This window comes from Scyliorhinus canicula, chromosome 1 (genome assembly GCF_902713615.1).
Source record: "Scyliorhinus canicula chromosome 1, sScyCan1.1, whole genome shotgun sequence".
Taxonomy (NCBI): Eukaryota; Metazoa; Chordata; class Chondrichthyes; order Carcharhiniformes; family Scyliorhinidae; genus Scyliorhinus; species Scyliorhinus canicula.
The window spans coordinates 160463763-160476144 of NC_052146.1; the positions used below are offsets into that span (position 1 = coordinate 160463763).

General features: G+C 43.1%; 1 protein-coding gene across 10 annotated transcripts in view; it reads left to right on the top strand.

Moving 5' to 3' along the window:
- The first annotated feature begins 8098 nt into the window (after window positions 1-8098).
- adgrb2 (adhesion G protein-coupled receptor B2) overlaps window positions 8099-12382 on the top strand; it is a 1298770-nt gene continuing 1294486 nt past the window's right edge. For 8 of the 10 annotated variants that reach the window (XM_038801790.1, XM_038801818.1, XM_038801834.1 and 5 more), the window contains exon 1: window positions 8099-8482. The gene's annotated coding sequence lies outside the window, so the exon portion shown is untranslated. Of the gene's footprint in view, window positions 8483-8683; window positions 8860-9482; window positions 9846-12382 lie in introns of those variants that run through there. The other 2 variants (XM_038801799.1, XM_038801809.1) reach the window with 2 other exon arrangements.

Genomic DNA, 12382 nt, shown 5'->3' on the forward strand with positions numbered 1-12382 from the left:
CTGGGTGGGAGGGGTCTCTGATAATGCTGTCTGCCTTCCTGAGGCTGCAGGAGGTGCATACAGAATCAATGTGGGGGTGGCAAGTTTGCGTGATGCGTTGGGCTGAGTTCACCACACTCTGCAGTTTTTTGCGATCTTGGACCGAGGAGTTTCCATACCAGGCTGTGCTGCAGCTGGATAGGATGTTCTCTATCACATATCTGTCGAAGTTTGTGTGAGTCGATGCAGACATGCCAAATTTCTTTAGCTTCCGGAGGAAGTAGAGACGTTGTTGGGCATTCTTGACTATTGCATCAACGTGAGTGGACCAGGACAGACTGTTGGTGATGGTGACCCCCAGGAACTTAAAGTTATCGACCATCTCCACTTCGTAGCCATTGATGCAGACAGGAATTTGTGTTGTGCTACACTTCCTGAAGTCGATGATCAGTTCCTTGGTCTTTCCAACATTTAAAGCGATGTTGTTTTCAGTACACCAGGCAACCAAGTGATTTATCTCTCTCCTGTAGTCTGATTTATCATTGTTTGAGGTAAGGCCCACCACAGTCGTATCATTCCCAAACTTATAGATTGAGTTGGAGTTGAATCTTGCCACACAGTCATGTGGTATAGGGAGTACAGTAGAGGACTAAGCACACATTCTTGCGAGACTCCGGTGTTGAGGACTATTGTGGAGGAGGTGCTGTTGCCTATCCTGACAGATTGCGGTCTGTTTGTGAGGAAGTCGAGGATCCAGCTGCACAGGGAGGGGTCAAGTCCAGATTGCGGAGTTTGGTTATTAGTCTTGTTGGGATAATGGTGTTGAATGTGAAGCTGTAGTCTATGAACAGCAGTCTTACATAGGTGTTCTTGTTGTTGAGGTGTTTGAGTGTTGATTGCAGAGCCAGTGAGATAGCATCTGCTGTGGACCGGTTACGGTGATGGATAAACTGCAGTGGATTGAGACCGTTTGGGATACTGAGATGGGATTGGATTACTCCGACCATCAGTATTGTATTCCAATGCATCTGTTAGAGGTAGATTGGTGATATCAAGTAGATGTTTCCCTTGAGTTGGTTCTCTCACTACATTCCACTGACCCAATCATCCTTCAGAAGTTGGCTAGTTTGGTTAGTAGTGGTTCTAACAATCCACTCTTGGTGATGGACATTGAAGCCCCCACTAAGAATACATTCTGTGTTCTTGAATTCAGTGCTTCTAGTGATGTTCAGCATGGAGAACTACTAATTCATCAGCTGAGGCCAGGGTGATGGAGTGGGGGAGGTTAATAGGTGGCAATCAGCTGGATATTTCCACGCCCATGTTTGACTTCATGCCATGAGATACCATGGGGTCCAAGGTCAATGTTGTAGACTTCCAAGTCACTCTCTTCCAACTGCATATCACTTTTCCACCATCTCTGGTGAGTTTATTCTGTGAGTGGAACAACAAGAGAAGCTCAGGGATGGTGATGGAAAATCTGAGAGTATTGCTGAAAAAAATTAATTTGTGTCTACCATTGTGTCAGTGTACCATCTGGTACGGTAGCTCTCCCAATTGTGGCAAACATCCCCAGATATTAGCAAAAAGTACTTTGCAGGGTTGACTCGCAATACACATATTTATGGTTTGGGGGTGGAACGTGGCACAGTGGCTAGCACTGCAGGCTACGCCGCTGAGGACCTGGGTTCGAATTCCGGCTCTGCTTCACTGTCCATGTGAAGTTTGCACATTATCCCCGTGTCCGCGTGGGTTTCACCCCCACAACCCAAAGATGTGCAGGGTGGGTGGATTGGCCACGCTAAATTGCCCCTTAATTGGAAAAAAATAATTGGGTACTCTAAATTTATTTTAAAAATATATTTACATTTTTGGCACTCTGATGTTGGTGGTCCACCTGGCTTTATTCTTATTCGACATTCTAGTGTTTTCACCGAGCTCCACAAGAAGCATTGGAGGAGAATGGTATGTTGGACTATATCAAAGAAATGCATTGGTTTGATACAATTGAACAAATATAGCCAAACTGTGCAAGGCAGGCAGATTTCCTTCCCTCGTGGATATTGGTGAATGAAATGTATTGTTTTGGCTAACCAGTAGTTGTGTAGTTACTTATGCTAGCTAGCTTTATATTCCAGATTTATTTAATCAATTGAAGTTAATTTTCACAGTTGCTGTATTTGAATTTGAACTCATTTCTCAGGATTATTAGGCAGGTCCCTGGATTACTAGTCCAGTGTTGAGCCCATAGGCTACTTTACCCTGAATGATGAGGAAGATAGAGGAAGTGACAACTGTAGAACCTTGTGGAATGTGGGTCAGGAAGAGATATTCTTGCTAGATGTTCTCTGGCTACAATTAGATGAGTGGAATCATGTAAGCAGTCGTATTGAACTGGATAACAGAGGTGATGGAGAAGAATGCAGTGTTAGGCTATACTAAAGATTGATCTTGCAGCATTGGGCTTGTCTTCAACTAAACGCCTATAGTCCTTTTAGACACCTACAATTAACAGTAAATATTCCCTGATTATTTTAGATCATTGTTCTTTGTTCATTACAGAAAATAAAATGTTTTACCCATCATATCAAAAAGCATGGTGTATGGTGTAGGAATGAAACAGTACAGTCCATGATCACCTCGAGGCACTGGACTGAAGTCTATTGGAAATTGTGCTCTCTGTGATTCAGTTGGAGGTCTTGTGGCTCAGTGAATAGCATCCCTGCCTGAGTCAGAGGTTCAGAGATTGAGTCCCATTGCCCGACTTAATGACCAAGGAACGTGCATTCATAAATTGCCGAACAGGCTGAGTATCAACCTGCAAAATTCCTCCCAACAGACCTCAATGGCAGGCGGTAAGAGTGAAAGAGATTCCTTGCTAGTCATGTGATGAAAAGACCATTGGTGCCTCTACCATTACTCTGCATAGCTCCACACTGCAAAATGCACATTAATGTGCATGTGGCCACAGCAATGCAGATCCCCTGCCCCAACCTATCACTTCCATGCTTATCTGAAAGCACTGCTGGCACTGAAACAACAATTAAATCATAGTTATCTGAAAAAATGGGATTCCCAATTGTTACTCTAACATGCTGATCTGATATTGAAATAAGACGTCATTTTTGAAAGGAAAAGTATTCATTGTCAGCTTTAGCACTCTTGCATCTGAGTCAGGTGATCATACATTCAAGTCCCATTTCAGAATCTTGAGCATATAGCCTAGGCCGGCGTTTTTCAAACTTTTTTTCCCGGGATCCACTTTTACCAACAGGTGGACCATTGGGACCCATGCCGACCGACGTTCGAGAGTCATGTTGGCTGACATTAGTGACCCATGCCGGCTGACCTTCGCGCTACACTGTTATTGTTTACCTTTAATGCGGCAGGGGAGCGTGCTTGGCCCTCAGAATCTCTCTTGCTTTGTCATTCAGTGTTGGATTTCTGCTAAGGACTTCAACTGACGATTTATGTACTTGCTGCATGCTTTGAATAAAAATCAAGAGGTTTGTCCTCGGACTCGCCATGATTAGTCTTCAAATGCTTTTGAAGATTTGAGCGTTTTAAACTTCATTTGTCAGTACTTCCCTGCATACAACACACATGATCTTTGCATTCTGATTTGCATTGGCACACTTAAAGCCATACTTCAAGAAATTATCTTTATACTGCTTTGCTCCTGATTTCAGTTTCTTCTTAATTGTTTGTTCACCAGAGGCCCTGGAGCTCGGCCCTGGTATTCTCCAATGTGCTACAGCTAACATTTATTTTTCAACCAATACAATTAAAATTAATTATCTGATAATCTGTCTCCTGCAGGGCACAAATTGTGAATGACCAAACTTTAAAAATACTGAATTGGCTGTGATGTGCTTTGGAACATCCTGAGAATGTGACAGGCACAATATAAAGAACAACAAACAAAAAGATGGAGAGGAAAAGACCATTTGGACCAGAAAGCCTGTGCAGAGCATCGTGCATCTCAGCACCATGGTCCCTAACCTCACCAATTAACAGCTTTATAATCCATAATATTCTAGGGAAGAAAGAAATCAATTCAATTTAAGGGAAAAAAAACAAGGTAGTTCCTCAATGGCACACAAAGGTGATCAAAAGATGTTCAACAGCTACACAAAGCAGACTGTGCATGACTAAAGACAGGCAGAAATAGGTCTGGCAGCAAAAAGAATGAAGTACGAAATTGATTTCAACCTAAAAGTCATAACATTTGCTAACTCATCAAATATCTGTGCTACTGTAAGGGAATTTGGTGTTGGTAAAAAAAGTGGTGCGAGAATGGAAGGAGGAGGAACCCACCCTGAAGAAGATGCCCAAGACCAAATATACCATGAGAATAGGGACCAGCCACTGGCCTGACTTTGAGTAGCATGTATCAGAATAAGTCCCTGAAAATTGTCAGAATGGTTGCATTATCATCTGAAATGCAACTCGTATATACACTTTTAAGAGGGCCAAATCAAACCCTGAATTCAGCAAAGATTTCAGAGCAATGGCTAGTTGCCCTCCCCACTTGATGGAATGTAAATGTTGAGTGTTGTGGCAAAAGACCAAGATTGCTCAGAGACTATCAAAAGATATGATGCCAAAATTACCAGTTTACAGTGATTGATCATCAGACAGCAGTAAAAATGGAAGTACCCATTATATCTTATTGGCAATATAGATGAAATCCCCATGAATTTTGATATGCCCGGCAATCTGTGGAGTAGGAAGGTTCGAAAACAGTTCTGGGGAAAACCTCAGGACATGAGAAGACAATGTTCACATGGTAGTTACCTGCATGTCTGATGGAAGAAGATTAAGGCCGATGGCAATTTAAAGTGTAAAAACATGCTGAAAATTAAATTCACTGCAGGAGTTGTTGTCCATGTCCATGACAATAATTGGATTGATGAGGGGGGATTGAAGTTGTGGATAGATAATGTATGGAATAAGTGTCCCAGTGGCTTACTCAAAGTATGCAGCTTATTAATGTGGAACATGTTCACATTCCATATAGATATGATCAAGAGGCAGAGGTTATGGAGGAGGGGTTCTGGTGTGAGGTGCCCCGGAGAGTGAATGCCTCCACCTCGTGTGCGAGGTTGTGGCTGATACAGCTGAAGGTGATATACAGAGCACACCTCACGAGGGCGAGGATGAGCCGATTCTTTGAAGGAGTAGAAGGTGTATGTGAACGTTGCGGGGGGTGGGGTGGGTGGGGGGCGCTAATCATGTTCATATGCTTTGGTCCTGTCCAAAGCTAGATGATTATTGGAAGGAGGTTTTTAGGGTAATTTCCAAGGTGGTGCACGTGAAACTGGACCCGTCCCCGGGAGGCCATATTCGGGGTGTCGGGCCAGCCAGGGTTGGAAATGGGTGCGGAGCAGATATCGTAGCCTTCGCCTCATTAATCACCTGAAGGCGAATCCTGTTGGGATGGAGAGCAGCCTCTCCTCCCTGTGCCCTAGTGTGGCGGAGGGACCTGTTGGAATTCTTGACTCTTGAGAAGGTTAAATTTGAACTGAGGGGAAGGATGGAGGGGTTCTCCAATTCATGGGCATTATTCATTATGCACTTTCAAGAACTGGATAACATCGAACATTAGTTGGGGGGATGGGTGGGAGGGTTGGGGGGATGGGGGGCTGTGTGTATTAAGGGTGACTGGTTGGTTTGATTCCTTTTTGTCATTTGTTTATGTAAACATGCGGGCTAATGTTTTGGGTTTGGTGGGAGGATGGGATCGTTGTTATTGATATGGGGATTGACATATTTGTTAATGATTATTGTTTTTTTATTGTTGGTGGGTGTAAATTTAGGAGAAAATGTGAAATAGGAGAATAAAATAATATTTAAAAAAAAAAGATACGATCAAGAGGCACCTGCGAAGAACTAATGCCCAAATTGCAGATGTCCTGGGGTGGTCTAATGTCTGGAATTCAACCTTTGGAAATGTGCCTCAACAAGCTATTCAAGGATGATGTTCATACGGATTGGAATAGGTAGATGGTTGACAGAGAAAAAACTTTCACAATAGGACATCAACATGGTTAGTTTAATGCTGACAGGGAAGAGTGCTGTCCATGGTCCTTTTGGTGGTTTGATTACATTTTGAATGGGAATGGTGCTGTCCATGGTTTCAAGGCACGCATTGATTTAATGTTCAATGTGAAAGGCTTTCTTGATGGTCATAAAAACTGAACATGGTAAAATACACAGCAGGTTAAACGACAGCTGTGTGAAAAGACTTTCAGGTTGATAGTCTATCATCATGACTGGAAGAAATTAGAGATGTTACCATTTTAAAGCAAGTATAGAAGCATGGAAAGGATGGGAAGAAAGAATGAAATGGATGGAAGGCAAGATTGATTAAATGACATAAAGAATGATGGTCTAACATAAAAGAACATGGCAACAGGACAAGTTATTAAATCATATTTCCCTTCCACTCTATCATAGTTGTTTCCCTCTCCTCCCCCCCCCCCCTTCTCCTCTCCTCCTTCGTAAAAACAACAATTCTAGAAAACTCTCAGACACCTTCTCTTTACTTCTTTTATAGTCAGCTGGCTGGGGAAAGTATCTTCCTTCTCCTATTAAATGACCTTTTAAAGTGAGATTCTTAAAGGAGCCATACGTTCCTCACAAAGGTGATGTTTCTTAAAGGACCATACTGGTGAGCATGGACCAGGGCACTTATTAGCCTGCAGCTGTCATTCTGGTTTTCAATCAGACAATATGCTGTTATTGTCATCGGCCATTAGCCTGATGTTGAAAGGAGGGAATCCTGCCTAAGGTAAATCTGAGCATTGTCACCAAATTGTTAGAAATCACATTATAAGTGTTAATTTCAGACAGATAATGTGATATTGTATCAAAGGTTATCATTCATGACTATTTAGAGCACAGCGGTTTAATGGAGAAAGTACATTTTGTTGACCGTTGTTCAATCAGTGCACTGGTAGAGTATCGTCCATGTCCATGTGAAAACACGTGTTCAATATTGAAAGAAAATCACACTGTTCATGATCACTTTTGAGAATTGATCTGATATTTAAGGAAAATGATTACCTGTACACATTAGTCTGATACAGTATATGCAATTTGCAATTGTGGATAATACTAATTTTAAATATATTCATTTTGGGCTCATGAAATCATTTAATTGTGGAATGTAATTAGTTTTGTTGACCACTGGGTAACCGTTAAAAAACTGTCAGCTATGATAGCATTCTAATGTTTTGGTTAGCAGATTGCTTATTCACTCAGCCTACCAGAGGCTGAGCACACAATCTAGGCTGACTTGATCAGCGCATGACCGGGGAAGGTGCCAACCCGCCGAGAGGCTAAAACGGTGTTGTGCAATATGTTTCCCACTATGTAGCTAATTCTGAATCCAGCTGTGGCTAATCGCATTTCTAATCAATAAATAAAAAGTGAGTAATAGGCAGTTTTGGGGAATGCAAACTTTACAATTGTTGTGTACTTGTCAGTGAAATGGCAAGATGAAAAGGGAAACTGCGAGTAGTTTCTTTGGTTGTTGTGAGTGCTCCTTTCGCTGATAAATATTGGTGGGATGGTAGGTTGGGGAGATGGTGGTAATGTCACTGGACTGTTGCTTCAAGAGGCCCAGGTTAATGCTCTGTGGAACGTGGGTTCTCGACGATATTTTCCCAGGGCTGCACACAGCAGTGTCCTGGGGATTGATTTTCAATCCCTGGGAACTCCAGACCAATTCTGGATGGGTTGGTAACCCGACTGTTTTTAATTGTTGTTCTTATTCTTATGTAGATATATAGAACAGATACTAGGCTGGCTCATCCTTGCGTATCCACTTCAGGTGAAAGTCGTCGACTGTGAAGTACTTTCGACCACTCCGGGTGTGCGGACGTGCGACGTGTGTGCAGATGAGAGGGCGGCGGGAGCGAGCCGGGAGCTGCTCATGCCCAACGGCCGGCTGGGGAAAGAGCGGGAAAGGGCAAGCAGCGAGCTGCAGTCTGATTGGCCCGCCGGGGGGGGGGGGGGGGGGGTTGGCGGTTGACGCGCGAGCCGTTGGCTGCTGCCGTCGCGCGCGCCGGGCTCGGCCCGGGGAGGGGAGGGGAGGTTAGTTTTGCAGAGTTTATCCGGATCTCCTCTGCCAGTCGCAGCGGCGCCGGCAGCAGCAACAGCAGCATGTGCGAGCTCTGTGGGAGGCAGAGCGGCAGAGAGACGACAGCGATAAGCAGCTCAGCTCATCCTGGCACCGTTGGCCAGCGCAGCGACACCCGGACTCTCGGCGGCTGGCATCAGGCACTTTAACCCGCTGGCCGAAGAGAGAGAGAAAAAAGGAGGGGGGCGTGGGCGGCGGGTTGGTGGTGGGGGTGGAAAGGCGAGACTTGGATGGAAATAGTGGCAAAACTCCGCGTGAATAAAAGATAGGAGAGGAGAGCTGCAGTCTCAGGGATGGGAAACTTCACCCGGACAAAGTCAGCGGCAGAAGCACCAAACTCTTGCTAGAATCGCAAAGGTAGGCGGACCGAGCCCCCTGCCCTCAACTCCGGCTGGAAGTGTGCGGCGGATGGCGGGGGGGGGGGTGGGGGGGTCGACCCCTTGGAAAGCGGCAGCATTCATTCAGCAGGTGCAGTTTGTTGAAGAGCAGCAGCGCTGTAAAGTGCGTGCGTGTGTGTGTATGTGATTGAGGAGACGCCGTGAAATGGCTGTCACTGGTTAATGGTGGCGGCTTTTTATTAATCAGCCTCTAGCGCCGACTATGGTGAATATCTGAGAGTGTCGGCCGATCCGGACAGATGCACAGTCTCCATCGGGATGCCAGCATCGCCTTGTGCAAACATTGCCGATCACAGCACGTCGGTGCACGGGCATGGTAATGGGCGCGGGCAGTGAGTGAGTGAATCTCTTGTCGACTTGACCCATCGGCACTGGTTCCCCCGTCTGTCAAAAATAAACGGCCCACCATTTTGACATTTAATTGTACAGAACTGTATTGAAAGTTATTATTTCCTTCCGACCCAGCCGTGGGGAACAAAAAATATAATCGGGACAGAATTAGTAAAGATATATTAGAGGACGCAGACGGGCCCGCAGAAGAGTTTGTTTTCAAGAATGGCTCCGCCACGTCCCTCGCACTTTTTGTTTTAAAAATAGCAAAATGGTCCGGAATTAATTCGTGGGTTGTGCGCAGTAAATCTTGTGAAATAAACCCAGAGGCAGGCGGGGTTGGACGTCCAGCTGCAGCTTTTGGTGTACTGTTATTTTGTAGGTGGGCGGGAGACGGGGGCTGACATGGTTAAGTGTGGAAAATGTCTTTATTCTGCATACTTTTTCATTTACTGCCTGCTTTAAACAGAATAAACATATCTCGCCGGAGCGGTAGAATTTCACATTAACAGACACGCATACATGTTTGTATACTTTATACAAATTATCCAATACATCAGCATGACACTAATATCACGGGGAACCTGTCTTTCTATGCCTGGGTGCCACTAATTTGCTTTCGCTGCCGTTTCTCTCCCCTCTCCGTCTGTCTTTTCCCCTTCTGTGTCTGTTCCTCAGTTCTGTAGGTTTCTGCACTTATTTTCTTCCTTTCTTACTTTATTTCAGGCTCTCTGCCCCCTTCTCTATGTATACCTGTACGTGTATCTCCGCCCCTCTTCCTCTCGCTTTCTCCATCTGTCAAACGAGGATCCTTAGACTAATCGGCCGAATAGCGCAACTGTTTAGGAATCTGCGCTCCCAGCTCTCCTTCCTTTATATTTGATTCCACCAGATTTGCCTCTTGAAGTTTATCAGTGGTGACATTTCTCCATTTCCAGTGCCAGATCCGTTTATCAGCCACGGATGTGGTGTGCTGTGGGAAACAGAGAGGGGTGAGTCCTTGCGATTTGGTCCCAGGATTTCATTTTCTATATCAACAATAGGCAACGCAAACAGATTGCGTTGTAAATATCAAGGGCATGGAGATCTATAACCACTAGTAATGATGTTTGACAACTCGGGTTTGAAACAAATAGTAAATTATTTATTTGCGGCTTCATCGCGCTTTCGTAGTGTTCCAGCAGCTGCGGGATGTGAATCCCTCAGTGCTGTAAGTGCTGAACTTGCCTTTGCATTTTCTGCGTCCAGATGTGTTAAATACTACTACACTGCTATGCATTTAAAGATGAAACGGAATTATTTAAGAACTGTATTTAGTGTCTCTTGGTCAAAATCTATGCATAAAATTTTATTTTATTTAGTTTTCTGTAGGAACTTGATATATTTCTGTAGCATTCATAAAATAATCTACTTTAGGTGATTTACAATTGTGGTAGAACATGCAGTAGAAAATTAATCACAGTGATTATTTTGAACAGTTTGAAAAGTTAGAGTTGTTAATGTGAATGTAGGAACATAAACTGATCCTGGAATAGACTGCAATGAAGAGACTGATCCAACACAGGTGTGACATAGTCTTGCATAATATATACAGTAACTTAAAGCTGACAGTCATTTCTTTGTCTTTGTCTCTCATAATCTCATAGAATCTATATATAGAATCCTAGAACCCTACTAAATGTCTTGGTTATCTTTCAGCTTTCACTTCTGATGCAGGATTATGTGCAAAAGGTTAACACTCTTTTCTCGCCGCAGATTGTGATGGACCTGCTGCATATTTTCATTGTTTTTGTTTCTGGTTGTTTTCCACCGTATAATATTTTCAATCTCTTAACTACCGTACCACCTATTTTGTCACATTTCTTTATCTATCTCTATATCATGTATATCAATCAACCTAAAACATTTTTTTGTATCTGTTGACTGAGTGATGCTAAATTACATTGCAAGAAAATGTCAGACAGATCGCAGAAACCCACAAAAACTGCTTAAAAGTTTGGGATAAAAGCAGCAAATGACTGAGCCAATCACAGACATAATTGATGATTGTAAATAAGTAGTCATTCTCTTGTGTGCTTTTCAACTGATATGCAAAACTTTTCAATAGATTGTAACTGGGCATTGACTTTATCCTAAAAAAAACCAAAATAGTGACTCCAGAAACACTTCAAAATAACACTTCCTGCCTTCTTTAAGATGTGGCTTAAAATTGACCTCATTCACCAAGGTTTTGGTTATTTGTCCAAACATCGCTTTAGGTGCGCCAATTCAAATTGTGTCTCATAATCTCCATGCAAGTTGTTTCATTGAGTTGCATCGCAATAAGAACTATTTTTTTTAATAAAGCCAGCCGTCGCAGTGCATAAAAGCACCAGCCAAATTCCCAATTTTATTTAATACATTTTTGGAATCCATTTGTTTTTCTTTTCATTTCAGAAAATAAGAATGTACAATTTTCACCCCAGGTCTCCTGCTATTTTTTAGAGCTACTCTAAATAATACAAGTGACGCAAAGCTTATATAAGGGCTTACAGTGTACTGTCCTCATGAGGACATAAAGAAAGAAGCAACCTTTTTGTTGAGGGAGTAGTGGAGAACAAACGAGAGATGCCAAGCAATGTGCTGACAGAAGTGGGATAGTCCCTTTTACTAGAATGGAAAATTCATCTTTTCGAAATATTTCTCGAGCCTCAATGTTTGTCAACCAGCAAGATGAAAATGTGGGTGTCGTTGACAAGGCGGGTATTTATTGTCCACCCCAAATTGTTCTAATAGGGACACCCCTTGAGAAGGTGGTGGTGAACTATATTCTTGAACTGCAGCAGTTAGTCCATCTGTAATAGGTGCAGCCACAATTCCATTAGGAAGGGAGAAAGTTTCAGGAGTTTGATTCAATGGTTATGAATAAATAGATATTATTTCCAAGTCAGGATGGTGTGAATTGGAGGGGACCTTGCAAATAGTGATCCATTCATGCACCTGCTGCCTTTGTCCTTCTGGGTTGTGAAGCTTATGGGTTTGGAAGATATTGTTGAAGGAGCCTTGACACTACTTTCTACATAGTACCTTGTAGGTGATACATACCACAACCACAGTGCACCATTTCTGGAGGAAGTGAATGTGCAAAGTGGTCAAAAGTGTTCCAATTAATTCCTATGTCCTGAAAGTTGTCAATCCTTTTGAATACTTTTGGAGCTGTACTCTCTTGGGCAAGTTGAGAGCATTCACTTGGTGCTTTGATGCACTCAGTCTTTAGAATGAATAATAATCAATATAATAATTAGCTCTATACTAACTTTGTTCTTATTTGGAGAATCATAGAACATTTCCAGTACAGGCGGAGGTCATCAGCTTATCATGGCCATGGTGGCTTTTTAGAAGAGAAGCTTGATTAGTGCCATCACCCTGCCTTTTCCTCTTGGCCTTCAAGTTTTTTTTTCAGATAATGACCCAATGCCCTTTTGAAAGTCACGATTAATTCTGTCTCCATCACAATTGCGCCGTGAGAACTATAGACCAGTGAGCCTAA